We start from the raw sequence: 10,702 nt of genomic DNA, 5'->3' as shown, positions 1-10,702 counted from the left end.
ATTGTCAGATCCGCTCAAACCAGTATTCGCACTTCCTCTCGGAATTCTTTTTGCAAAATTGTTATTGAGAAAACCCTGCGACATCTGCTGTATTGTAGTCACTCTCGGGCAAGCCTGCCAAATCAATTGTCCCCCACTCATTGCAAATCTTAATAACTATTATACGATGAGTCACAGGTAAGTGCAAAAAATGACCTGTTTTGGGAATCATTTTTTTTTTTGGTGGTGTGTGGTTTATGTTATAAAACGTTTTGGATACGCTTTAGAAACAGACCGCGTCGTTCAAAAACTGACAGGTGAGGACTCTTTGGGATGAAGGAGAGGGTGAGGGTGTGGAAGGGTTTGTGGAGGTTGTAAGTGTCACAGCACAGATGCAGTCCATTAAATCTTTGCTCGTGTTTTGAGTTGCAATCCACTTCTGCATGTCAACAGTGGCTCAATGGGAAGTACCCTCACTTCTCGGTCAGAAGGTTGTGGGTTCAAGTCCCACTCCACCATCAGACAGTCCGGTGTAACACTGAGGGAGTGCTTCTCTGTCTGGTAAATCCCCTGGGAGGACAGACGCGCCAACGTGAGCGGCCTCGACCAGGCCAACATCCTCAGCATTGAAGCACTGACCACACTCGACCAGCTTCCGCTGGGCAGGCCACATCGTTCGCATGCCAGACTCGAGACTCCCAAAGCAAGCCCTCTATTCGGAACTCCTTCACGGCAAACGAACCGGGGAGGGGGGGGGCAGAGGAATTGTTTCAAGGACACCCTGAAAGCCTCTCTGATAAAGTGCAACATCCCCACTGACATCTGGGAGTCCCTGGCCAAAGACCGCCCTAAGTGGAGGAAGTGCATCCGGAAGGGTGTTGAGTACCTCGAGTTTCGTCGCCGAGAGCATGCAGAAACCAAGCGCAGGCAGCGGCAAGAGCGTGCGGGAAACCAGTCCCCCCTTCCCTCAACGACTATCTGTCCCACCTGTGACAGGGACTGTGGTTCTCGTATTGGACTGTTCAGCCACCTAAGGACTCATTTTTAAGAGTGGAAGCAAATCTTCCTCGATTCCGAGGGACAGTCTATGATGACCATCACATAATCCAGTGCAATACTGAGGGAGTGCTTCACTGTTGGAGATGCTGACTTTCGGATGAGATGTGTGTGCGGCACCATTCAAAGAAGAATATGGGAGTTCTCTCCTGGGTCCTGGCCAATATTTATCTCTTAGTCAACATCATTAAAGCAGATAATCTGGTCATTATCACATTGTTGTTTGTGGGAGTTTACTGTGTGGAAATTGGCTGCCCATTTCCGACATTACACAGTGACTACATTGCAAAAGTACTTAATTGGCTGTAAAGTGCTTTGAGATGTCTGGTGGTCATGAATGGCGGACTAGAAATGCAAGTCTTTCTTTAGTCAGTCAGATATTTAATTTCCTTTTTAAAAAATTCAAATCTCTGATGCAGCAATTGTTTGTATCAGAAATTCAACATTTTAATCACCTTCTGTAAAGAAATGTGTTTCCAGCTCTTAAATTTGTGTCTTCACATTATCATCTTGTTGACCAGGGGAAGCAATCTATCAGCACTCCACCATAATCATTCATAATGTTGAAGACCTCTATCAGGTAACCCTTCAATCTTCTGAGCTCTGGTGAAAAAAAGTCCTAACTTCTCAAGCCTCTTACTAAAATTGTAACTCCTGAATTTGGCAACATCCTTAATAGAAATATAGAAAATAGGTGCAGGAGTAGGCCATTCGACCCTTCGAGCCTGCACCACCATTCAATATGATCATGGCTGATCATGTAACTTCAGTACCCCATTCCTGCTTTCTCTCCATACCCCTTGATCCCTTTAGCCGTGAGGGCGACATCTAACTCCCTTTTGAATATATCTAACGAACTGGCCCCAACAACTTTCCATGATAGAGAATTCCACATGCCCACAACTCTCTGAGTGAAGAAGTTTCTCCTCATCTCGGTCCTAAATGGCTTACCCCTTATCCTTAGACTGTAACCCCTGGTTCTGGACTTCCCCAACATCGGGAACATTCTTCCTACATCTAACCTGTCCAACCCCGTCAGAATTTTATGTTTCTATGAGATCCCCCCTCATTCTTCTAAATTCCATTGACTACAAGCCTAGTCGATCCAGTCTTTCTTCATATGTCAGTCCTGTCATCCCGGAAATCAGTCTGGTGAACCTTCGCTGCACTCCCTCAATAGCAAGAATGTCCTTCCTCAGATTAGGAGACCAAAACTGTGCACAATATTCAAGGTGTGGCCTTACCAAGGCCCTGTACAACTGTAGTAAGACGCCCCTGCTCCTATACTCAAATCCTTTCGCTATGAAGGCCAACATGCCATTTGCCGCCTTCACCGTCTGCTGCACCTGCATGCCAACCTTCAATGACTGATGTACCATGACACCCAGGTCTCATTGCACCTCCCCCTTTACCAATCTGTCACCATTCAGATAATAATCAGCCCTCCTGTTTTTAGTACCAACGTGGATAACCTCACATTTAACCACATTATACTGCATCTGCAATGTATTTGCCCACTCACCTAACTTGTAGAGGTCACCCTGCAGCCTCTTAGCATTCTCCTCACAGCTCACACTGCCACCCAGCTTAGTGTCATTCAATTCCTTCGTCTAAATCATTAATGTATATTGTAAATAGCTGGAGTCCCAGCGTTGAACTTTGCGGAACCCCACTAGTCACTGCCTGCCATTCTGAAAAGGACCCATTTATCCCGACTCTCTGCTTCCTGTCTGCCAACCAGTTCTCTATCCACGTCAGTACATTACCCCCAATACCATGTGCTTTAATTTTGCATACTAATCTCTTGTGTGGGACCTTGTCAAAAGCCTTTTGAAAGTCCAAATACACCACATCCACTGGCTCCCCCTTGTCCACTCTACTAGTTACATCCTCAACAAATTCTAGAAGATTTGTTAAGTATGATTTCCCTTTCATAAATCCATGCTGACTTGGACTGATCCTGTCACTGCTTTCCAAATGCGCTGCTATTACATCTTTAATAATTGATTCTAACATTTTCCCCACCACCGATGTCAAGCCAACCGCTCTATAATTCCCTGTTTTCTCTCCCTCCTTTTTTAAAAAGTGGGGTTACATTAGCTACCCTCCAGTCCATAGGAACTGATCCAGAGTCTATAGAATGTTGGAAAATGATCACCAGTGCATCCACTATTTCTAGGGCCACTTCCTTAAGTACTCTGGATGCAGACTATCAGGCCCCGGGGATTTATCGGCCTTCAATCCCATCAATTTCCCTAACACAATTTGCTGACTAATAAGGATTTCCTTTAATTCCTCCTTCTCGCTAGACCCTTGGTCCCCTAGTATTTCCGGAAGGTCATTTGTGTCTTCCTTAGTGAAGACAGAACCAAAGTATTTGTTCAATTGGTCTGCCATTTCTTTGTTCCCCATTATAAATTCACCCGATTCTGACTGTAAGGGACCTACATTTGTCTTCACTAATCTTTTTCTCTTCATGTATCTGTAGAAGCTTTTGCAGTCAGTTTTTATGTTCACTGCAAGCTTACTCTCATATTCTATTTTCCCCCTCCTAATTAAACCCTTTGTCCTCCTCTGCTGAATTCTAAATTTCTCCCAGTTCTCAGGTTTGCTGCTTTTTTTGGTCAATTTATATGCCTCTTCCTTGGATTTAACACTATAGCGAGTGTCAACTGATCATTTTGTTATGGAGCGGATCTAGCAGAGCCCAATTCTGTCCTCATTTGAAGTCCATACGCATGCACTTTCTGGGAGGATTCAGTGTTTAGGAGTAGGAATACAAACTGTTCTAACTTAACATGGATGATAATTAAAACTATTGTATTTTTTGACATTAAACTTCGAGCTGTATTGGTAGCAAAAGGCCCAGTCACCAAAAGATGAAAAGAACAGAAGACAACAACAGGTAATTGGGAAGTAGTATTTAGGTGATTCCAAAGTTGTGTTTTAATATTGTATGTGGAAGGAAAGAGAGAGAGATAAGATATTCCTCAGTTTTGACATGCTGGGAAAGAATGAGTTAGAGTAGGAGATGGATTAAGCTGGCTTTGAAATCCACCACAGTGAAGGTGTAGGGAGGGGAAAGAGCATGTAAGAGTGTTTATTTGAAATTTAGAAACAACAGAAGGGAAAAGTTTGGAGGAGCAATGACTATAACTGAATTAGTTAAATAGAGAAAGAAGAGATCATCATAGGCAGTCCTTCGGTGTTGAGGATGACTTGAGAAAGAAGAGAAGCATTGTGATGACATAGCAACAACAATTTGAGTAGCAAACATCCCAACAGTTGTGGGAAGGGTCCGACTTAAACAAGAATAGAAAGGAAATTGTAGGAATTATCAACGGTACAGTCAAAGCACAGGTTTTAAGGAGCCTTAAAGATGGAGAGAGATATGGCTAGGGGTTTAGAGAGAGTGTCCAGAGTGTGGGGGAAGAGCTGGCTTTTGGGCCCTCCACCAATGTAGAAGGAGCTGGTGATGCCCAGTGGGGCCAGAGTTGAAACAGTAAAGCATGTTAGTCAGGACAAAAGGCTGAAGAAAGTTCCAAAGGTAGGGAGCAGTGAGCTGTACAGGGAGTTGTAAATAAGTTGATGCACTGAGGGTCAGGGGCTACTAGAAATCAACAAAGACAGGGGTGATAAGTTGTCAAGACTTTGTGTAGTATAGAATGTGGGCAACAGAGTTGTGGATGAGTTGGTGAGTATGTAACCATGTAGTTCAGGAGGCTGGTGAGGGTTTTGTTGAAAGAGACTCATTTCTTCCATCTTAATGTTGGCAAAACCAAAGCCATTCTCTTCAGCTTCCACAGACACCCACACACTTATCCGTCTCAATTCCATGAACCAACTTGGCTACCACTTCAGGCTGAAACTGGAGCCATCGAACCTTGGTGTACTGCTGGACCTGGAGTTCAGATTTCCCCCCCTATCCAGTGGGTCACAAAGATAATTTTCTCTCAACTCCATTGCATGCCTCTCTACCTTATCCACTCCCCTATATTGCCAAAACCCTATTCAATGCTACCAACCTCACGATTGGATTTCTTAAGTGCTCTTCTTGCTGGTCTTCCTACTTCAACCCTTATATACTGCAAGCCATTCAGAATGTCAGGTCCATGCCCTCACACATCATTACTAGGCTCTGTTAGTACCCGTTCCCAGAGAGTCTTATCTTCAAATCTCTCCATAGCCTTGCCACTCCCTAGCTCAGTTATTTCCTCAAACCATATGTCCTTGTGCATACCCACTGTTCCTCCAACACCAGTTTATTTCTTGTTCCCACTCTCTCAGTCACTCTGGTCCGTCTTCTGGAAATTCCTTCTGGAACTCGTCACCTCCCATTCTGCTTTCAAAAGCCCCCCATGGCCCCTCCCATTTGATCATATTTTCACCCCATCCCAATTCCTCTTTCTCTCCCTCCTGCTTGATGCCCATTTGTTACCCACTGCCCTGTAAAGTGCTCTGAGAGATATCTCAATACACGAGGAGTGCTCAAATAGACACAAATATAAATTGTTTTGTAAGTTTGGAACTGAGAAAGAGGCTTTCAGACAAAACTTGATGGCTAAGAATGAGAAAGAAATTGTTTATCAGATGACCAGCTTTCTATTGTATCTTGTCCAGGACTGCAAGAGAGGTGTTAGAAGAGCCTCTCCAGATATGGGAGCAGTAATCACATTCTGAGCAGTATTCGGCTTCCTAGAGGTAAGAATTGTTATGGGGAAAAAGAAATGTAAAGTTTATATTTTTTCATCATTTTTCTTCCCTTCTACCCTTTCCTCTCCTTGCATGCATACAGTTCTACAGACACACATAATCATCTGATACATCCGCCCAAAAGATCTGTATTCATGTTTGAGCTTTGACTATGAGTGTTGAGCAGCAATTTGGCCGTGGGAGGTGTCGCAACACAGGATTATTGGATAATGCAGAAGCCTGAACTCTCCAGCCCGGAGACAACAAAGCCGATTGTAACACCTTTATCAGCACCCTATCTGAGATGGGCTAATCCCGCACAAACTAGGATTGAACCCAGTGCTCTGCTGATGTGTATGGTTTATTTATTTACTGTATGAACTCACTGAGCCATGAAACAAACATCAAACCATAATCTCCAAAGGAAACGTTCCAAACAGGATCCCTTTGCTTTTTGGCAATTCTCATGATGTCACCAATTGGAGGTGTTCTAGAATGGCTCCATTTAATTCAGTGACTTGCTGACCCAAACTTGCTCAATCCCAGGGAAAACGCAATACCCATGACGCTGTTCTGGTTGTGTCACTCTTTATTCCATCAGTTGGAAAGAACCATAATTCACTGGCAGAGTAGCTATAAATCATGTTATAATGTTTTTTTTCCCACAGTTGAAGTTACCCTAATAACATTAGCTTCTCCAATAGCTCAATGGATACATACATCGCCCATTGTAGTCCTGATCACAAAGGTCCCAGGTTCAATCCCTGATCAGTGCTAAGTTAGCCAATTTCAGCCAGATGGATGCTACAGTTGACCTCAGTGGCCCAGGCTCGGGAGGTGTGTGTTTGGTGTGGGAGGGAAATCACCCCTGGTTCTTCACTAATGATCATTATCCAGTTACCTTTGTTGCAGTGCCAACACATGACTATTGACGACACTATGATCAAATAATCTGCTAACATTTACTGTCCAGGCTTGCATCTGAAGAATGTGTAAGGTACAGATGTCTGAAAGCACATCCAGAACCTTACCCACTATCAGCACAATCTTCAGGGCAGAAAGGGAGAAAATAGGGATAGAAAGGGGAAAGATTTGTTTTTTTAAATTCTAGTTACAATGATGTATAGTGCAAATTTCTGCTTATTCAATGTACTTCAGTGCCTCAAAAACAAAACCGGTTTGATAATTAAGAAAAAAAATTCAACCTAATTGAGTTTTGTTATTTAGTACAGTTTCCGAGGGTAATGCGACACTGCATTGAGGTAATATAATGTCACAAGGTCATCTCTTCTACTGAGACCAACTTGTAACTCCCTTGATCCATTTCCCATCCAACTCCTGACCACTCAATTCTCACCAGCATTGTTAATGGTTCCTCCTGTCCAAGCAATGTCCCTCTTTCGTATAAAACTTCCATCATCACCCGCTCCTCAAAAAGCCTAGCACTGACCTGTCCATCCCCTCCAACTACCAGCCAATCTCCAACATTCCCTTCTTGTCCCAGGGCTTTGAACGGGAATCAAGGGATATGGGGATAGGGCAGGAAAGTGGTGTTGAGGTCATAGATCAGCCATGATCTTATTGAATGGCGGAGCAGGCTTGAGGGGCCAAAAAGCCTAGTCCTGCTCCTAATTCTTATGTTCTAACATGTTATCACCTCTCAGCTATTTACTCCTGGAGCTCCCTTTGATCCGGTTTCTACCCCACCCATAGCACCAAACTGTCCTGGTTACATTCACCAATGTTATCCACTGTGACCATGGCACTTAATTCTTCTTTATTTTTCTTGAACTATCTGCAGTGCTCGACACGGTTGATCATGCTCTCCTCCTCCACCACCTCTCTGTAGTGATTCACTGTAATGTGACTGCCCCAGTATGATTTAACTCCTACCTGTCCCAATGAAGCCAACAATGGCTTCTCATCCTGATACTCTGCTCTCATACCTCAGAACACCCTCTGAACAGCCCTCTCACTTCTGTGAATCCCAAAATTCTGTTACCACTGCTCCCAAATGTAAGGACTTCCTCCCTAATAAGGCTCTCATTACTTCCGCAGACCACAACACCACTACTCTTGCATTTGAGAACCCACTCTTAAATCCTATAATCCAGCACTACACTCCCACCATTACAATATACCTACACACCACTCCTACTCCCAGAACCTGGGACAACCTTCCCGTGACTTCCACATCCTGTGACCCACTGTCTAATCTTCCCTAACCCTACAAACATGTAAGAATACAGGGATCAGTGAACTATTATATTAATCAAAGGGCATCAGCTAAATTCTTAATCCTCGTCAAGGAAATGTCTGGCATTTACAGTTCAGTCTACACCTAGGGAAGTACTAGATGCTGAAATTTGGCTAGCAGGGACAGTTTTACATCAACCAATCCGGACTAGGTTAATGCTTCGAGTACCAACCCTCTAAAATACACATAAACACCTGAGTGAATGAGATGACCCCTTCTTGCCAAATCATGAAATAGTGTTATACCATGAAGTCACAAAGTAGCATTTCTTTATTAACATACTTATGATAACACAATTAGCAGCATTTAAGTATTAAGTGTTAAACAGTGACGTACACAAACTATTTGGGTTGGTATTGTTAACTAATGGAATTAATAAATTGAGGTTACAAAGGTAGTTCAAATATGTCACAATAACCCAGCATCAACTGGGCTTCACTGATCATAAATTGATATTAAGGTTAATCTCCAAGATTGACATAAAAATCAGCAATATTAGTTTATGGTTGGACACTAGACAGACAAGCCAATAAGAACATAATAAATAGGAACAGGAGTATTCCATTCGGCCCCTCGAGCCTGCTCCGCCATTCAATAAGATCATGACTGATCTTCTATCTCAACTCCACTTTCCTGTACTATCCCCATATCCCTTGATTCCCTTAATATCCAAAAATCTATCCATCTCTGTCTTGAATATACTCAAAGACTGAGTCTCCATAGCCCTCTGGGGTAGAGAATTCCAAAGATTCACCACCCTCTGTGAAGAAATTTCTCCTCATCCCAGTCCTAAGTGGCCGACCTTTATTCTGAGACTGTGACCCCTGGTTCTAGACTCCCCAGCCAGGGGAAACATCCTCCCTGCATCTACCCTAAGCCCTGTAAGAATGTTGTATGTTTCAATTAGATCATCTCTCATTCTTCTAAACTCTGGAGAATATAGGCCTAGTCTCCTCATAGGACAATCCCCCCATCCCAGGAATCAGTCTGATGAACCTTCGTTGCACTCCCTCTATGGCAAGTATATCCTTCTGTAGGTAAGGAGACCAAAACTGTGCACAGTACTCCAGGTGTGGTCTAAGTCTTTTGGTTATATTAAGTTCCATTAGTTCAGTATCTAACTGATACCCTAGTAGCTTTAGCAATGATTCCAGGAGCTTATACAACTTAGTTCTTAAGAGTCAACATGGTATAGTTGGTTGCCTTGCCTTCCTCTGGGAAGCTTGTTCTGGTCGCTTGGGACCTCAGAGGGGTAAACCTCTGTCCACAGATGTGCTATCACGTTCCTTTTGAATTGCCTGTTTGCTGGATAGCACCACCTTACCTGTCGGTAACTATATTTGGACTAGGACTAATTGAATCTCACTTTTTTTCGGGAAAACTTCTCGTTCATCCAAGTGACACACTTAGAAATCTGCCTGTAAGTAGATTGTATAGAACATTAATCTTTGAAAATCTCTCTCTCCCCATCCTCCTTTGACCCTTAACCTGTCACTCAGTCCAGGTTCCCACTTTCCCAGCCAGCACTACCACCCCTATTCTTTCTCATCCCCAAATGTTCTGTTTTGGTGACTGCATACCTTTTGAGTATCTAGCTATTTATGCAGTCCATAGGACAATGTGTTAGTACTGTTCCTCCCAGTAAGGTCAGTCACAGTTTGGGATTGTGCATTGCATTATTTCTTGGAATGCAAGATACAGGAGAATAATTTTTCTTGCTATTATAAGTTCATTACCAATAGAACAATAACAATCACGTGATGTGTTATGACAATAACCCTTGCCGTGTTATAATAGTTATAAAAGACCTCATCATTTCCACACGGGGAAGGACTTGTACTGTTTTAAGCGTTCTACAAGAACTGCAGCAGCAAGGGCACTGCGTCTTCTGCATGCTGTGTTCAGGCAAGATCGATGATCTCAGATGACACACTAAAATATTCCTCAGTGATGAAGAACAAATACTAAAAGGTATGCATTGCTGAAACAAAATTAATTTGATATTAATGTACTTAATCACGGGAACTCAAAAAAGGACAAAAGGATATCTAAAACATTATTTTGGAAAATGAATTTTTTAGATATCAAACGGGCAATCCGTGTAAGCTTAAGAAAAGAGTAAACATGACTAAATGTGTGTCTGGATTTGACTTGTGTCTGTGCTTCCTCATTAGACAAATCAGTAAAATATTTTTAGTTTAATAATTTCACTTCAGTATGTTGGAGAATGATATTTGTAAATATTACCAAAATACTGTACCATAAATTATTAAAATTGCAGATTCTTTCTTCCCAAAACCTATCAATCTTAAACCTCTTAAGTAATGTATTCCTATAATGCACATAGCCTCTTAACTAGTCTTTGAACAGTGCCCAGTGGCTCAGGGAGTGTATCTCCTGATGTGGCACAGGCCAGCAAGATCCCAGATTCAATTTCCCGCCCCCTCTCCCCCCCCAACCCCGAAGATTAGAACAGACCTCAAACTAACACCTCAGCTGAGACCATGGCCCCCAGCCGGTACGTGGAGAGAGAGGAGGTTGATGCAAGGCTCTCTCCCTCCATGCAGGCACCCCAGGGTTATTACCACCGTTTCCTGGATCCTACAACCATGGTGGTCCTAGAAAATGGCAGTAATAAGTAGATGGGCTGGGAACTGAGGCCCACACACCCATCTCCCTCCCCACGCCGCACCCCCTCCCCCCAAACCATTGCAATTT

At 43.1% G+C, this 10,702-nt stretch overlaps 1 protein-coding gene across 10 annotated transcripts in view; it reads left to right on the top strand.

The window, feature by feature from the left end:
- Window positions 1–10,702, top strand: part of LOC139279698 (nuclear receptor coactivator 7) — a 115,622-nt gene that overhangs the window by 309 nt on the left and 104,611 nt on the right. For 5 of the 10 annotated variants that reach the window (XM_070898826.1, XM_070898830.1, XM_070898822.1 and 2 more), the window contains exons 2-3: window positions 5,656–5,736; window positions 9,782–9,955. The gene's annotated coding sequence lies outside the window, so the exon portion shown is untranslated. The other 5 variants (XM_070898828.1, XM_070898827.1, XM_070898823.1 and 2 more) reach the window with 4 other exon arrangements.

This window comes from Pristiophorus japonicus, chromosome 14 (assembly GCF_044704955.1).
Source record: "Pristiophorus japonicus isolate sPriJap1 chromosome 14, sPriJap1.hap1, whole genome shotgun sequence".
In the NCBI taxonomy this organism is placed as follows: Eukaryota; Metazoa; Chordata; class Chondrichthyes; family Pristiophoridae; genus Pristiophorus; species Pristiophorus japonicus.
Note: the sequence above shows the minus strand (reverse complement) of the source record. Positions and strands in the feature narration are given on the sequence as shown.